The following is a 13,216-nucleotide window of genomic DNA, read 5'->3' on the forward strand; positions in this document are numbered from 1 at the left end:
GTCTGCTACACCATGTGGGTTGCTCCCTGGCCGGCTGGGATTGAACTCATGCTGCAGAGGCTTTTTTGGATTGCTTCATAGTGCTGTGCTTAAACCCTTGCACCACCAGGGAGGCCCTTATGCATATATTTTGAGTCAAGGGTTTCATTTTTATCTAAAGGTATCATTCCTAGATCAAAGATGTGTGTTATTTTTCACTAGTGCATTTTTCAATTTCTAAATGGTCTATGTATTTATTCATTTATATATAATTAGAATCATACCTTAAATCTGAAAAGATAAGCAAATTTTGATATACTATTAGCAGAAGAAACTAAATTCAAACCCATATATTTTAAGTCCAGGCTCTTTTATCCATTAATATGTCTTACTGATAATGCAAAATTTAAGATTATTGATTTTCTTATAAGACAAACTAACCGATGGCAGAATTTCAGTTATTCCCAAGAGTGACACTGGCTTTCTTTATTAAAATTATGTCAGTTCCCACTGATTACTCCTGAGTTATGAGGACTGGAATCACAGTCTCTTAGTTGATGCCATTGGGGAGACCCTTATCAATGCCCCCGGCCTGCCCACACTCACAAACACAGTGGAGAGATGGAGCCTCAGGAGAGAAAAGTTCTTGGATAATTGTGGTAGCATCAGACTTTCCTGCAGCAGAAACTAACTAAATTAAGAGAATGGCTCTTAAGGACAGGGCCCCCAATTTGCCCTGACCTCTTCTATGCAAAGAAAGAGACATGGTGGGGAGCTTCTCTGACCCACAGGGTTTGCTGTGGGCCCAGGTGGGTTTTAGAATGATTGCGCTTCACGCTGTGATCAGCCCTTTCCTCTTCCCATCCCCCCAGTGCCTGTAGTCAGACACTGTACTTTCACAAAATGGGATCTTCTTTCTAGAATCTGGCTAATCTCCCCTCCCTCATCAAACTGATCTCCCCTTTTAGCAGGTACCTGTTTCCATTAGAGACAGAACATTTCATAGAATTCTAAAGTTGTCATTTGTGGCCCACAGGACAGTGGCAGTCAGAGGCAGAACTGTGGAGCCTGACAAAGCATGGAAGGCTTGCTACAGGCATCATGGCCCAGCTACCTGCTGATCCTGGAGCACCTCTGAGGAGCTCTGATGGTGATTTTGGGGAGCTTAAAGACATGTCCCAGGTCCCTTTGGGTTCCTCTGGAACATTCTGTTATGTGCTGTTATGGTGGTAGTTTTGATAGTAGAGAGACAGCACACTTTGAGGAAGATACTAGGGAAAAGATACTCTGACTGTGGTGAAGACTACGGACAATGTAGCAAAAATATTGGAACGACAACACAAGTTGATGATACCTTCTGGCCACACCTGGGTGTAGGTCAATTCTCTCACCTTATAAATCTTGTGCTTGTCAGCAATACATACAAACTGAAAAGTTCATGAGTTCAACAAAATGTGGATTTTCTGGGGAAGATGTGGAAGAGACAGCCTTCTCAACTTTCTCAAGTCACTTTTGAAAATCAATCTTAAAATCATCAGTGAATGATGGAGAACAACTTCAGTAGAAAGCAGTAGATGCTTTGAATAAAAATACTCATTTTCCAGAAAGTCCAGAATTTCTGAATGAAGAAACTACAAGAGGGAAGCAGAAACAACTGGAAAATAAAGAGAAGGAAAAGCTAGAATTTTCCCAGGCATGGATGGAGCAGGTCCTGAAAGAGAAATTCAGCCAATTTCTATCAATGGCTGAAGACCTTCTGCAGACTACTGCTCTGCCTGCCCTGCTTGGAGATCATGTGGATAACTGGAACTCAGAGATCCTGCAAAGAAGGAAGCAGACAATGAAGATCACCCTGTGTCCTGGTCAGAAGATAATCTCACAGATGCCATTGATAACGCCGAATTCAAAATATCCCTTCAGGGCCTCCCTGGTGGCGCAAGGGGTTAAGCAGCACACTATGAAGCAATCCGCAGCCTCTGCAGCACAAGTTCGATCCCTGGCTGGCCAGGGAGCAACCCACATGGCACAGCAGACCTCTCCTGACTCACTTGCTGCTCCCCTCAGCAGTGTATTTGAGTGGATCTGCCTGTTCTGTTCCCCACTCTGTCTCTGGTGAATCCTCTCACCCCCCGCACCTCTGGCCTGTACCCCCAGCTCTTGTATGCATAAATAAATAAATCTTTAAAAAAAACCAAAAAACCCCACAAAATAACCCTTCATTATCCTGATGAAGACAAGCAACTGACTAAGGAACTTAGAGGATATTTCACAGCTCTCCAAACTGAGAAGGCACCTTTGCAGCATGAAAATTCACACTTGGAAAGTGAGATTTGGGAGCTGAAAATAAAGTTTCAAAGTTTGCCTTATGAATATAGTGAACATGTGCAAATTCACAGAAAATTGTTTGGGAAAGAAATGAATTGCTGAGAATTGGAGAAGAAATTTTACTGAGTATAAAAACATGAACTTCACATTGCAAAATACCAAAGATATGCTCAAGGAAATGGAAAGGACCACTTGCTTCCATCACAAGGTGATCCTCATCTATGAGGAAAAAGCTCAAGGACAATGCATGGCAGCTGTGTGCGCTCAGAGAAAACTGGAGGAGCTGAGAAGGGAAAATTATGGGACCAGCAGTGCTGGCCGGTGTGGAGACCCAGTGCCAGCCTCCCCTGTGTGAACTGTTTTCCTCCTCCTAGCCCACAGATGTGTGGGAATGTCAGAAGTCCCCTGGGCATCAGGTCTCCCAAAAAGGCTGAGGGTCATACTCTGAGGGTCCAACGATCCGGGGTCATCTGCAGGCTTGACTCAGTTGCCAAGGTAACTGTGCTCTGAACACCTACAACCAGTGTACAACATCTTCATGTGCTTTCCTCTAAAGTATTTTCAATTTTTCTTTATAGTTTTGTTACTGCTACTTAATTCATCCTAAAATTGTCCGTATACAGGTAGATATAGCATTATAACTTTAAGACAGTATTTTTAAATACCTATTTAATGTGATTCTTATGACTACATTTTCATATCTACAGAAAATTAGGTAAGTATTGTATTTTGATTTAAATAAAAGATGCAGTTACATTGACCATCACTGAAGCTTGATAATCATACAGACCTTTAAAACAATGAGGACCATTTTTGTAGGCCAAAAACACTGAATGGAAACATTTATAAACAAGTTAATATTTAAGTAAATTTTGATTGGTTTTTAAAAAAACAATTGGACTAAACCCTAAATAAAAGACATCCCCTTCAAATTTCATATTTTCTATTAGGTTAGCTTTAAATTCATTGATTAATTTAGGGTAGTTCCAATGGTAGTGGAATATATGTGAGTTGGTGGTGGCTGCACTATGGTGGTAATACCTGATGGGCATACCCCAATATTATCTCAGTTAAAAATAAATAAAAATATATTTTTAAAAACCTCTGTCATCTCATTAAATTTACTTCTGTTAAGTACTTGTAAATTTTATATAGTTCAAAAATTTTTCTTTTAATGGCAAACACACATACATACAAACGTGATGCAGACAGAAGGCATCATCCATTGGTATGGAAATTGATGACAATACAAAAATAAATCTGCAAAACTAAGAAAAAAAGTGTTTATATAATTTTTCTATATGGAAATGTATATTGTTTATATACTTAATTCATACACACCTAAAAGGATAATTGCCTAATGCACTTTATCAGATTTCAACACAAAAGCACACAAAAGGCCTCCCCGGTGGCTCAGCGAGTTGAGGGTAGCACTGTGAAGCTCTCCACAGCCTCTACAGTGTGGGTTCAATTCCCGGCCGGCCCGGGAGATTCCCACATGGCGTGACAGACCTCTCCTGTCTCGTCCGTTTCTCCCCTCAGCAGTGTATTTTGACAGTCTGTCTGTTCTGCTCCCTGCTCTGTCTCTGGTGAATTTTCTCACCCTCCCGTGCCTCTGGCCTGTACCCCAGCTCTTGTATAAAAATAAATAAATCTTTAAAAAACAACAACAAAAAATAACATGCTAGATTTTGATGTCTTGTTCTCTAGTGTCCTTTTCAATGCCTTCCTGTTTCTGAAAATATTTTCAATTCCTCATATTGAGGTTCTATTAGAGAAAATTTGTTAAGTGGAAGCAAGGACATTTGAGGGTTTTGCTAATATATTTTTGTAGAGGTGGTCAATCTACTCTTCCAACAGATTAGCAACCCACAAAAGAATGTGTCTTTCCTTATACTTGGTATACAGCACTGGTTTAGAGGAAAATTGTCTTACAATATATCTAACTTGAAGTTAATCAAAAAAGGTGATTATAATATCATGTTTAATTTCTAACTTAATGTATAAACTTGTTTAGTGAAGGTATCTGCTCTTTATTAAAGTCTATCTTTTTTTATGACAGAATCTATTACATTCCTTGTCCGAAAGTTGTATATTAATTTAAAGCAATAAAGGAAATAGTAGTCTTCAATTTGAAAGAGAGTAGTTCAGCCTATAAAATAATAAGCATTTATCTACTTTACCTCAATACTCATAATTTAGAAAAACCAAAAAAGATTTCCTTAACGTCTTGCACCACTGAAAAGGAATGCCCTTCACAAAGTAGACAGATTTACTTGTGTAATTAAAAACAAATTGTTCTTGTAAAAAAAATAAGCATAATATTTCATCAAACATGTGAACTTATGGAATTAAATATAATCTTCATGATTTCCACTTTAAAAAGAAATAAATTCTTGCCATTTCTTCTTCCTGAAACAGTGTCCAACTGGTTTCCCCTCCCTAATCTTGTTCCTCTTCTAACAAATTTTCTTCACTGCACCCAGAATAATCTTCTTAAAAGGCAAAATCTATCAAGTGTCACCTCTCTACCAAAAGGTCTTCACTAGCTCTGTTACCTAGAGGATGAAGTAAAGGTTTATGTTCAGGATATTAAGTGTTCCTTAGGATTTGACTGCTGCTTGCCTTCTAATATACAGATGTGTATGTTTCTAAAGTATCAGGCTATTCACTCCTCTCCTGCAAGCCTTGCACATGCTTTACTGGTTCATTCTCATTTTGCTTCATTTAATACTTTCTTTCATTACTGCTAAGAAGCTTCTACTTCCTGAAATCTCACTGAACCTTTTAGTCTATAGTACACTTTTTTAGGAGAAATACCTTTCATATTCTCCTAAAGCCCCTATGGTATACTATCGAGACACCTCTCTCTCTCTTTGGGTAGAATTTAATATTTACCTAGATATCAAGATGCCTATGTCATCATGTATGACACATGGCAGTCACCCAGTAGATTCTCCATCAGGGGTGTGAAATAATGAATGTATTGAACTAAAAACCATGCCCCTTAAATCAGTTCCCGAGAGGCCACACACACATAAGGCCTGAGCTGCTAGGAGGCAAAGGTCTAGTGCTATGGCACTCGGTCCTCCCTGCTGTCCCAACTTCAGCTTCTCAACCAAACCTCATCCAGTCTAAATTATGCCTGGACTCCTGCTGATTCCTTTTCATGACCACTTCTTGCAACCACCCCCCCAACCATCTCCCAATTTATTTTTATGAAAACAGCATTGACATAAAACATTATATTAGTTTCAGGCATATCACATGATTCAATAGATCTATTAAAAGGATCACCACAGGGCCCCCTCCTTGTGGCGCAGCGGTTGAGCGCTGGGCTGCGAAGCTGCCCGAAGCCTCTGCAGCGCTGGTTTGATCCCCTGCCACCACGCTAGGGTCCCACATGGCGCGCAGACCTCTCCTGCCGCCCGCAGCTCCCCTCAGCAGTGTACATCCTCAGTCTTCCTGTTCTGTTCCCCACTCTGGCTCTGGTGAATTCTCTCACCTTCCTGCGCTTCTGACTGTACCCAGTGCTCGTATGGATAAATAAATAAATCTTAAAAAAAAAAAAAAAGTTTAAAAAAATAAAATTAAAAAAAAAAAGGATCACCACAATAAATCTAGCTGACACCTATTGCCAACTAGATTTTTGTCATTTTTATGAAAAATTTCTTGAGGAAAAAAAACCTGCTAAATTCAACTCTGCCAATGCTTTAATCTACTTCAGTTTTATTTTTTAATCCCAGTTCTCTCAACCTACTGTGTCTTTCTCTAACTCGATCATAGACTAGCTCATTTTCTCTTCCACTCTATTATTCAGTGACCCGGATTACTTAAAGTCAGATTAGATGATGGTCTAAGTAATATCAACCCTGAAGGCAAAAGTTGCTTTCCCTTGTTTGAGGTCAAGTAAGTAACTGCCTAGCCTCATATGTACAAAAGGGAAAACTGTCTTAAGATGGTTTAGAAGAGGAAAGCTCAGGGCTGGAAAATTCTCACATTTCCAAGAGCCTTTAGGATAAAATACAATGACTTCCCGTATTCCCCAAAGATGCAACATATTAATCTACAAATATTCACCAAAGCATCAACTGATAAATTTCTTAGAAAAAATAGCTACAAGCCCAAACTGAACAAAGTACTATGAGGTACTCTTAAAAAAATTTATAAAGCAATTTAGTGGTTGCTGGAGTAAGTGAAGTGACCACACTCAATACTATCAGCCAGAAAATAACGTATGATATTCAGTCAAAGGAAAAATAAATGCCTAGTCAAAAATAGTATCAGAAAAACTAATGGCAGCACAGCTTCAGTGTTCTCTAGATACTTACGTTTTTATATATCAAAATTGTGGCCAAGTCTATATATACTAGTTATTGTAATGAACACTTTGTCACGAAGTTATCAAGGGGCAAATTTGTCACAAAGTTCAATCAAGGGGCAAATTTTCTAGGAAACACAATGCAATAAGACCATATTATTCTTTGATATTTAGATACTAATTCAACATAAACAATAATTGCAGGCACAAATACCATTAATGTAACTTTCTGACATTTATTTCAATGTAATTCCACATTTTGTACTTTTATCTTAACTCACAGGTGTTTCAACTGGAACCTATTAGTGTGATTCCAATGTGAGTAGATGGCAAGGGATAATTTGCAACATTTTTATTAGTTGATTAATTGAGCTTACTTTGTTTTCCTCTTCAAGATTTTTATTCTTATATCTCACTTTGAAAAAAAAAAACCCATTCCTAGTCAAGGTTTCCTTCTTTCTTCCTTTACATTTTCAGTAACTTAATGACCCTTTATTATATTTTTGAATCTCTTTATATGTATGACCATCAACTTGAATTAAATTTTGCATCATACACAATGGAATATTATTCAGCAATCAAAAAGATAAACTCGTGCCATTTGCAGCAATGTGGGTGGAGCTAGAAGGAATTATGCTCAGTGAAATAAGCCAGAAGGAGAAAGAAAAATATCAGGTGGTTTCACTTATAGCAGGAATATAGGGGAACCAAATAAGACATCGGCGTAAAAAAATAATAACAGTACAAAATAAAACAAAGCAAAAATGGACAATTATAAATCAGAGACATACTGCAGGGAAGGAGGAGGGAGAGGGATCAGAGGGAAGAGGTAAGAGCACAGGGGACTGAGGTGATGGTGCACGGGTGCACTGGTGAAGGAAACTTTATGGGGACTACACCAGAGGGGGTGGGGGGAAGCAAATATTGTTTAGAAATGAACAATGATGTAAAAAATAAAAAAATAATTATATAAAAAAAACAGCTCTAGAGCTTTCCTGATTAAATCATTCCCTACTAAAACTGTTACTTATATTTTAAATTGAATATATTAGCAGATATATATTCACTATTCCACATTACATTTGACAGCATTTAATACATTATGCTTTACAGTAAATAGAAAAAATAAATATCATTCTGGGTATAAGGTGGGATGTTTGTTTTTCAGGACATTTTATTTCAGATGTTGAACAAAAATATCCCTAAAATTTATCTTACAATCAATATTCTGAAGTCTCTTTTCAGAGTTCAAAAACAGTGCAAATTTGTCTTATAAAATGAAAGTGGGAGCAATGAGATACTATCTATCACAAATTCTTTTCAGTTTTGGAAGGAGGATTTATTTTGGATTGTCGTTGTGACACCACAAAAAGCAGTCAGATCTTCAATGCAATGATTTAGGAAAATCTTATTGGAATGAGTGCTCTTTGGTTATGCTGTTCATTCCTTCAGTGCTGGATTCTGAAGCCAGTGGTTTAATTGTGTCGATGACTAACTTCCATTGTGCAAAGAACTTAATTACACAGTGTGGTTCAGTTTCTATTTTGCCAGGCAATCGTTCATCCATAAAAGAAGGCTGTAGAAAGAAAGTGGTAAAATGCAAAAGAAATTGAAAGCACATGATTGTAGTCAAGAAGCAAATAAGTAGCTTTCAAAGAAAAGCCAGAATACTTTAACTGGGGGCTGGATCATACTCTAAAATCAAGGAAACATTTGGCAGCCATGAAGAAATATTTTTGTAATTTCACTTATTGCTCAACATTATAAAATTATCTCAACCCACTTTTGCACTTTCCTTCACTGGTCAATTAGTGATTCATCAAGTAAAACTAAATTTGTTTTAAAGTCATACAATTTATTTTTTTAAAGAAAAACATGGAGGTATAAGGTCATTATTCATCTCCTCTGTTATGAGATAATTATTCCAAATTTAAACTTATGATGGTAGTTCTTAGGAGCTAATAGGAAAACTCTGAAACAACCTCAGTTTATTGAAGCAGGCAGGGTTGAAAAATCTAAGTAGTTTCCGAAACTTCATATTGCTTTACCGCAGCTTTGAGTCTACCTTATAATATCAAGATACAATCTTGAAAAAATTAAATGTTCTCTCTGCAACACTGTTGGTTTCAAATCATTAACTCTGAAATTTACTTTTAAGTGAAAGTGCTTATTTAAGCAAGATATTTTAATCTAGGCATGAACTACACTGTCTAGTTAAAGTATCCCTGGGGAGGGCAGGAAATACAATGTAACCCTGCAATTGATAATTACTTTGTCACTCACTATTTTTTGTTTTCCTAGAAAAACCTAAAATTTAACACAATTGCATTTCAGCTGCTATATTTCAGCAACTGACACTTATGATTCAAATTTGTGTAAATTTCTTGTAGCTTGGGGGAATTCTTGAAAAATTAGTTTAGTCTTTTTGTACAAAACTGTTTTGTCTTCAATTTAAAACATGTTGAAATTTAGCAAATAAATATGCTAAATTGTAAATTCCTAGGAATTTTCACTTTGTCTGAACAAGAAAAGGATATAATAAGAGGGCCAAATTAGCATGACACAGGAAGTAGTCTTAAGGCACAGGCAGTAGAATGTGAAAGATAAAGACATTGACTATGCCATCAAAGAGACTCAGGTTTGAGGCCTGTACCACATGTTGGCTGTGTGACCTTGGATAATGTAACACCTTCTAGGAAGTTTAATTAAACTTTGATTTCCTTATATATAAACTTGACATTAGTATGAAATGTAGTGCAGGGCTAATGTGGACATTCACTGAGATAATATGTGGACGATGTTTGACTCACAGCAAATACTCAGTAAGCGTCTGCATTGGCATCACTTCTAGCAGCTGTGAGCCCTGATGCTGCCAGGGGCCTTCTAATGGTGCATCTGAGGAGTGGGCCCTGCTAACAACTAGGGGAACAATGTGCTCATATTTAGACTTCCAGAATGAAGGAAATTCCTGACCCTGAACTCACTTCTGTTATTTATAAATTCACACAGTACCCATTAAGTACATTTCTGGAACATTGTAGCCTTGAAAAATTTTCCCAATGATCAATTGTATTGTATATCATCTCTATGAAGCTCTTTAAATGGATGGGCAAGATAATTCATGATTCATTTGCTAGATTTTCCAAGGAGGTAGAAATGACATGTGAAGTCGATGTTTAAAAACTCGTGAACTATAGATTGTGTAGAGGGGTTAACATAGAGAAATTGGAGTACTGCAATAATGTACAGTAATCTCTGTTATCTTAGTATTCACATAAAACAAAAGTCCACAAACCAAGATGAAATCATGAAAAGCAGAAAGAGCACAAACATGTACTGATCATCAAAAAATGGGAAAATTAATAAATTAAAATTATGTTTATACAAAAATTTGTTTATACAAAAGTAAAGTTTAATAAGAGGTTTAAAGATCCTAAATTTTGTGATTCAGTAGTTGGTTAAATAGTATAAAATAATGGTGTATTCAACTTGAGAATTTTAGATCATTAATGAGGAATCCCTCAAAATAAAGAATCCATAATCAAAAAGTTCCTGAAGGATGATAAAGGAGTTTCCTTAACTGTTTAAAAACTCACTGAAAGGGGCCTCCCCCGGTGGAGCAGCGGTTGAGCGCTGGGCTGCGAAGCTGCCCGCAGCCTCCGCAGCGCTGGTTCAATCCCCGGCTGCTGTCCGGCCACCAGGGAGGGTCCCATATGGCGCACAAACCCCTCCTGCCACCCGCTGCTCCCCCCAGCAGTGTACCTCTCCTCGGTTGGCCTGTTCTGTTCCCTGCTCTGGCTCTGGTGAATTCTCTCATCCTCCCGCACTTCTGACTGTACCCAGTGCTTGTATAAATAAATACTCACTGAAAATAAAATGTAAGTTTATAGGAACAGGAGAAAGAATTCCAATTAAAACTCTGATTTACTTATTACATTATACATAGAGATGTAACATAATATAATAAATTTCTAAAATATGTCTCTATTACATATGTATTGATTTATATATACACATGTCTCCATTTTTCTTAATTATAATCCAGTTTAGATGGATTACATAGGTAACTTTGATATATACTAGATAAGGAAACATAATTTCATGATAAGCTTACAGAGATTTAAAAAACATTTATTTAAATTTCATTTTAAAAATTTACATAGTAACCTCAGAAAACTACTAATAATATTTTGATATTATCCTCTAGACAATTTTATAGAAAAATGTGAAACTTTTGACTGAAATAAAAAAGAAGAAATATAGATCAGGTTTGTTTGTGTTAATGCAGACCTAAATTGCTATAAAAGACACAGATAAGAAGGAAATTCTCCAGGGAAAATTTGCTGAAGTTATCATCTAATCACATAATCACTATAAGTAGGTCATGAATATTCTCAAGATACTTGCCCTCTAGAAAGTTTGACCTAGAAAAATCCTATTTTTTTTTATTTGATAATTTAGCACTGGAAACTTATCATCACTAACTATATCAAATGGAAATTGAGAATGATTCAATACATAAATGTTATGGACCTAATGTCACCAGATGAAAGGCCTTCAAGTTATCAAGACATCTTTACAGACACATCACCCAAAGCAGTGATAGTGAAGGCAAAGATAAGCAGCTGGGACTACATCAAATTAAAGAGCTTCTGCACAGCAAAAGAGACAATAACAAAAACAAAGAGAAACCCCACCAACTGGGAGAACATTTTTGCACCCAACACTAATGATAAAGGACTGATCACAAAAATCTTCAAAGAGCTGATGAGACTCAACAACAACAAAGAAAATAATCCTGTCAAAAAATGGGCAGAAGAGCTAAAAAGAAACTTCTCTGAAGAGGAAATGCGAATGGCCAATAGGCATATGAAAAAATGTTCAACATCACTTGCAATCAGGGAAATGCAAATCAAAACTACCATGAGATACCATCTTACACCAATGAGAATGGCACATATTAAAAAACTAGCAACAACAAATGTTGGCGAGGGTGTGGAGAAAAAGGAACTCTTCTGCACTGTTGGTGGGAGTGCAGACTGGTCCAACCACCATGGAGAGCTGTGTGGAGATTTCTGGACCTACTAAACATAGAGCTTCCATATGATCCAGCAATTCCACTCCTAGGTATTTACCCAAAGGACACAGAAACATCAATTCCAAAGAACACCTGCACCCCTATGTTTATAGCAGCACTATTTACAATAGCTAAGCTTTGGAAACAGCCCAAATGCCCAAAAATAGATGACTGGATCAAGAAGATGTGGTACATATATACCATGGAATATTACTCAGCATTCAAAAAAGATAAACACATGCAATTTGCAGCAACACGGATGGCACTGGAAGGGATCATGCTCAGTGAAATAAGCCAAAAAGAAAAAGAAAAATACCGGATGGTCTCACTCATAGCAGGAATCTAGAAAACTTAAATAAGGGACCAGGAAAATGAATAACTATAAGAAAGTGAAAATCAAAATCAACAAAAAACTATGAACCAGAGACACTTTTGGGGGGTAGGGGGCGGGAGGGGAGGGATTGGGGTCAGAATGGGGGGGTTGCAATTGTATGGGGAATATAAAAATAAAATTTATTATTTAAAAAAATAAAATAAATAAATGAGTCTGGCTTCTGGAACCTACTATGAATAATTCCAGTCAATAGTCTAGCCATTCAATTTTTGTGATATTAACTGTAGGTGAATATAAAAGTTTGATAACAAAAGTTTCAGGTATTTTTTTCTGATTTCCTTCAAAAGCCTCTTTATTCCTCCATTGAATCAATCTTGAAATGCTAAAGAGAACCAATAATTCATCAGAGAAATGCTTTACATGCTTATAGCATAGGAAAAAAACTAGTCTCCCCTTTTCCCCAAGAATGTATTATTAAAAAATCTGTATGATGTGTTTTAAATGTACACCCACACAGTCAGACAACCACTGCCACCACAAAGAAGGAAAATGGTCCAAAGTGACTTGAACAGAGATCTTTGTACATCCTGCAGAAAGCTGGGGCCTTTCAACATACTTGTGGTTTCATTGCAGGAAGCAGACTCTTATTTGTTGATGAAGCTATTATGTAGTTATGAAGCATTGCTCTTTCACTGAAACTATGCAATATTTTTTAACCATTGGTTAAAATATAGGAAATTTAAATTCTTCATCAAACAGCAGAAAACCAAAGAATGAGATCAATCTCTCAATCAGTTTTGTAGCAAAAGCTGTCACCTCCAAGATCAGAGGATACATTTCTAATTTCCTCATGCTTAAAACTTGGCTGTGAAAAGTGAAGTCACTTGAAACTGAAAGAATTTGGCATAAAAGTAAAATAATTATATGTATGTTTAAAAAATAAGTTGAATACCTGACTTGCTTCTGTGGAACAGGAATGTCAAATTTCAATTTTTCTTTATAATCATATTTCCTCCCTTCTAACTTAAAAATATAATATGATCATGATGCTGAAATGAATGGTTTTAAACTGTTTCTACATTATGCTTAATAGTAGACTAGAGATGAATATGTTTAATCACTTATTAAATGATTTAGTATGTTATATGAAAGGAGGACTTTTAAATGAAAAGAAATGGAG

This window comes from Talpa occidentalis, unplaced genomic scaffold (assembly GCF_014898055.3).
Source record: "Talpa occidentalis isolate TD23 unplaced genomic scaffold, MPIMG_talOcc4v2.1 talOcc4.4, whole genome shotgun sequence".
Lineage (NCBI taxonomy): Eukaryota > Metazoa > Chordata > Mammalia > Eulipotyphla > Talpidae > Talpa > Talpa occidentalis.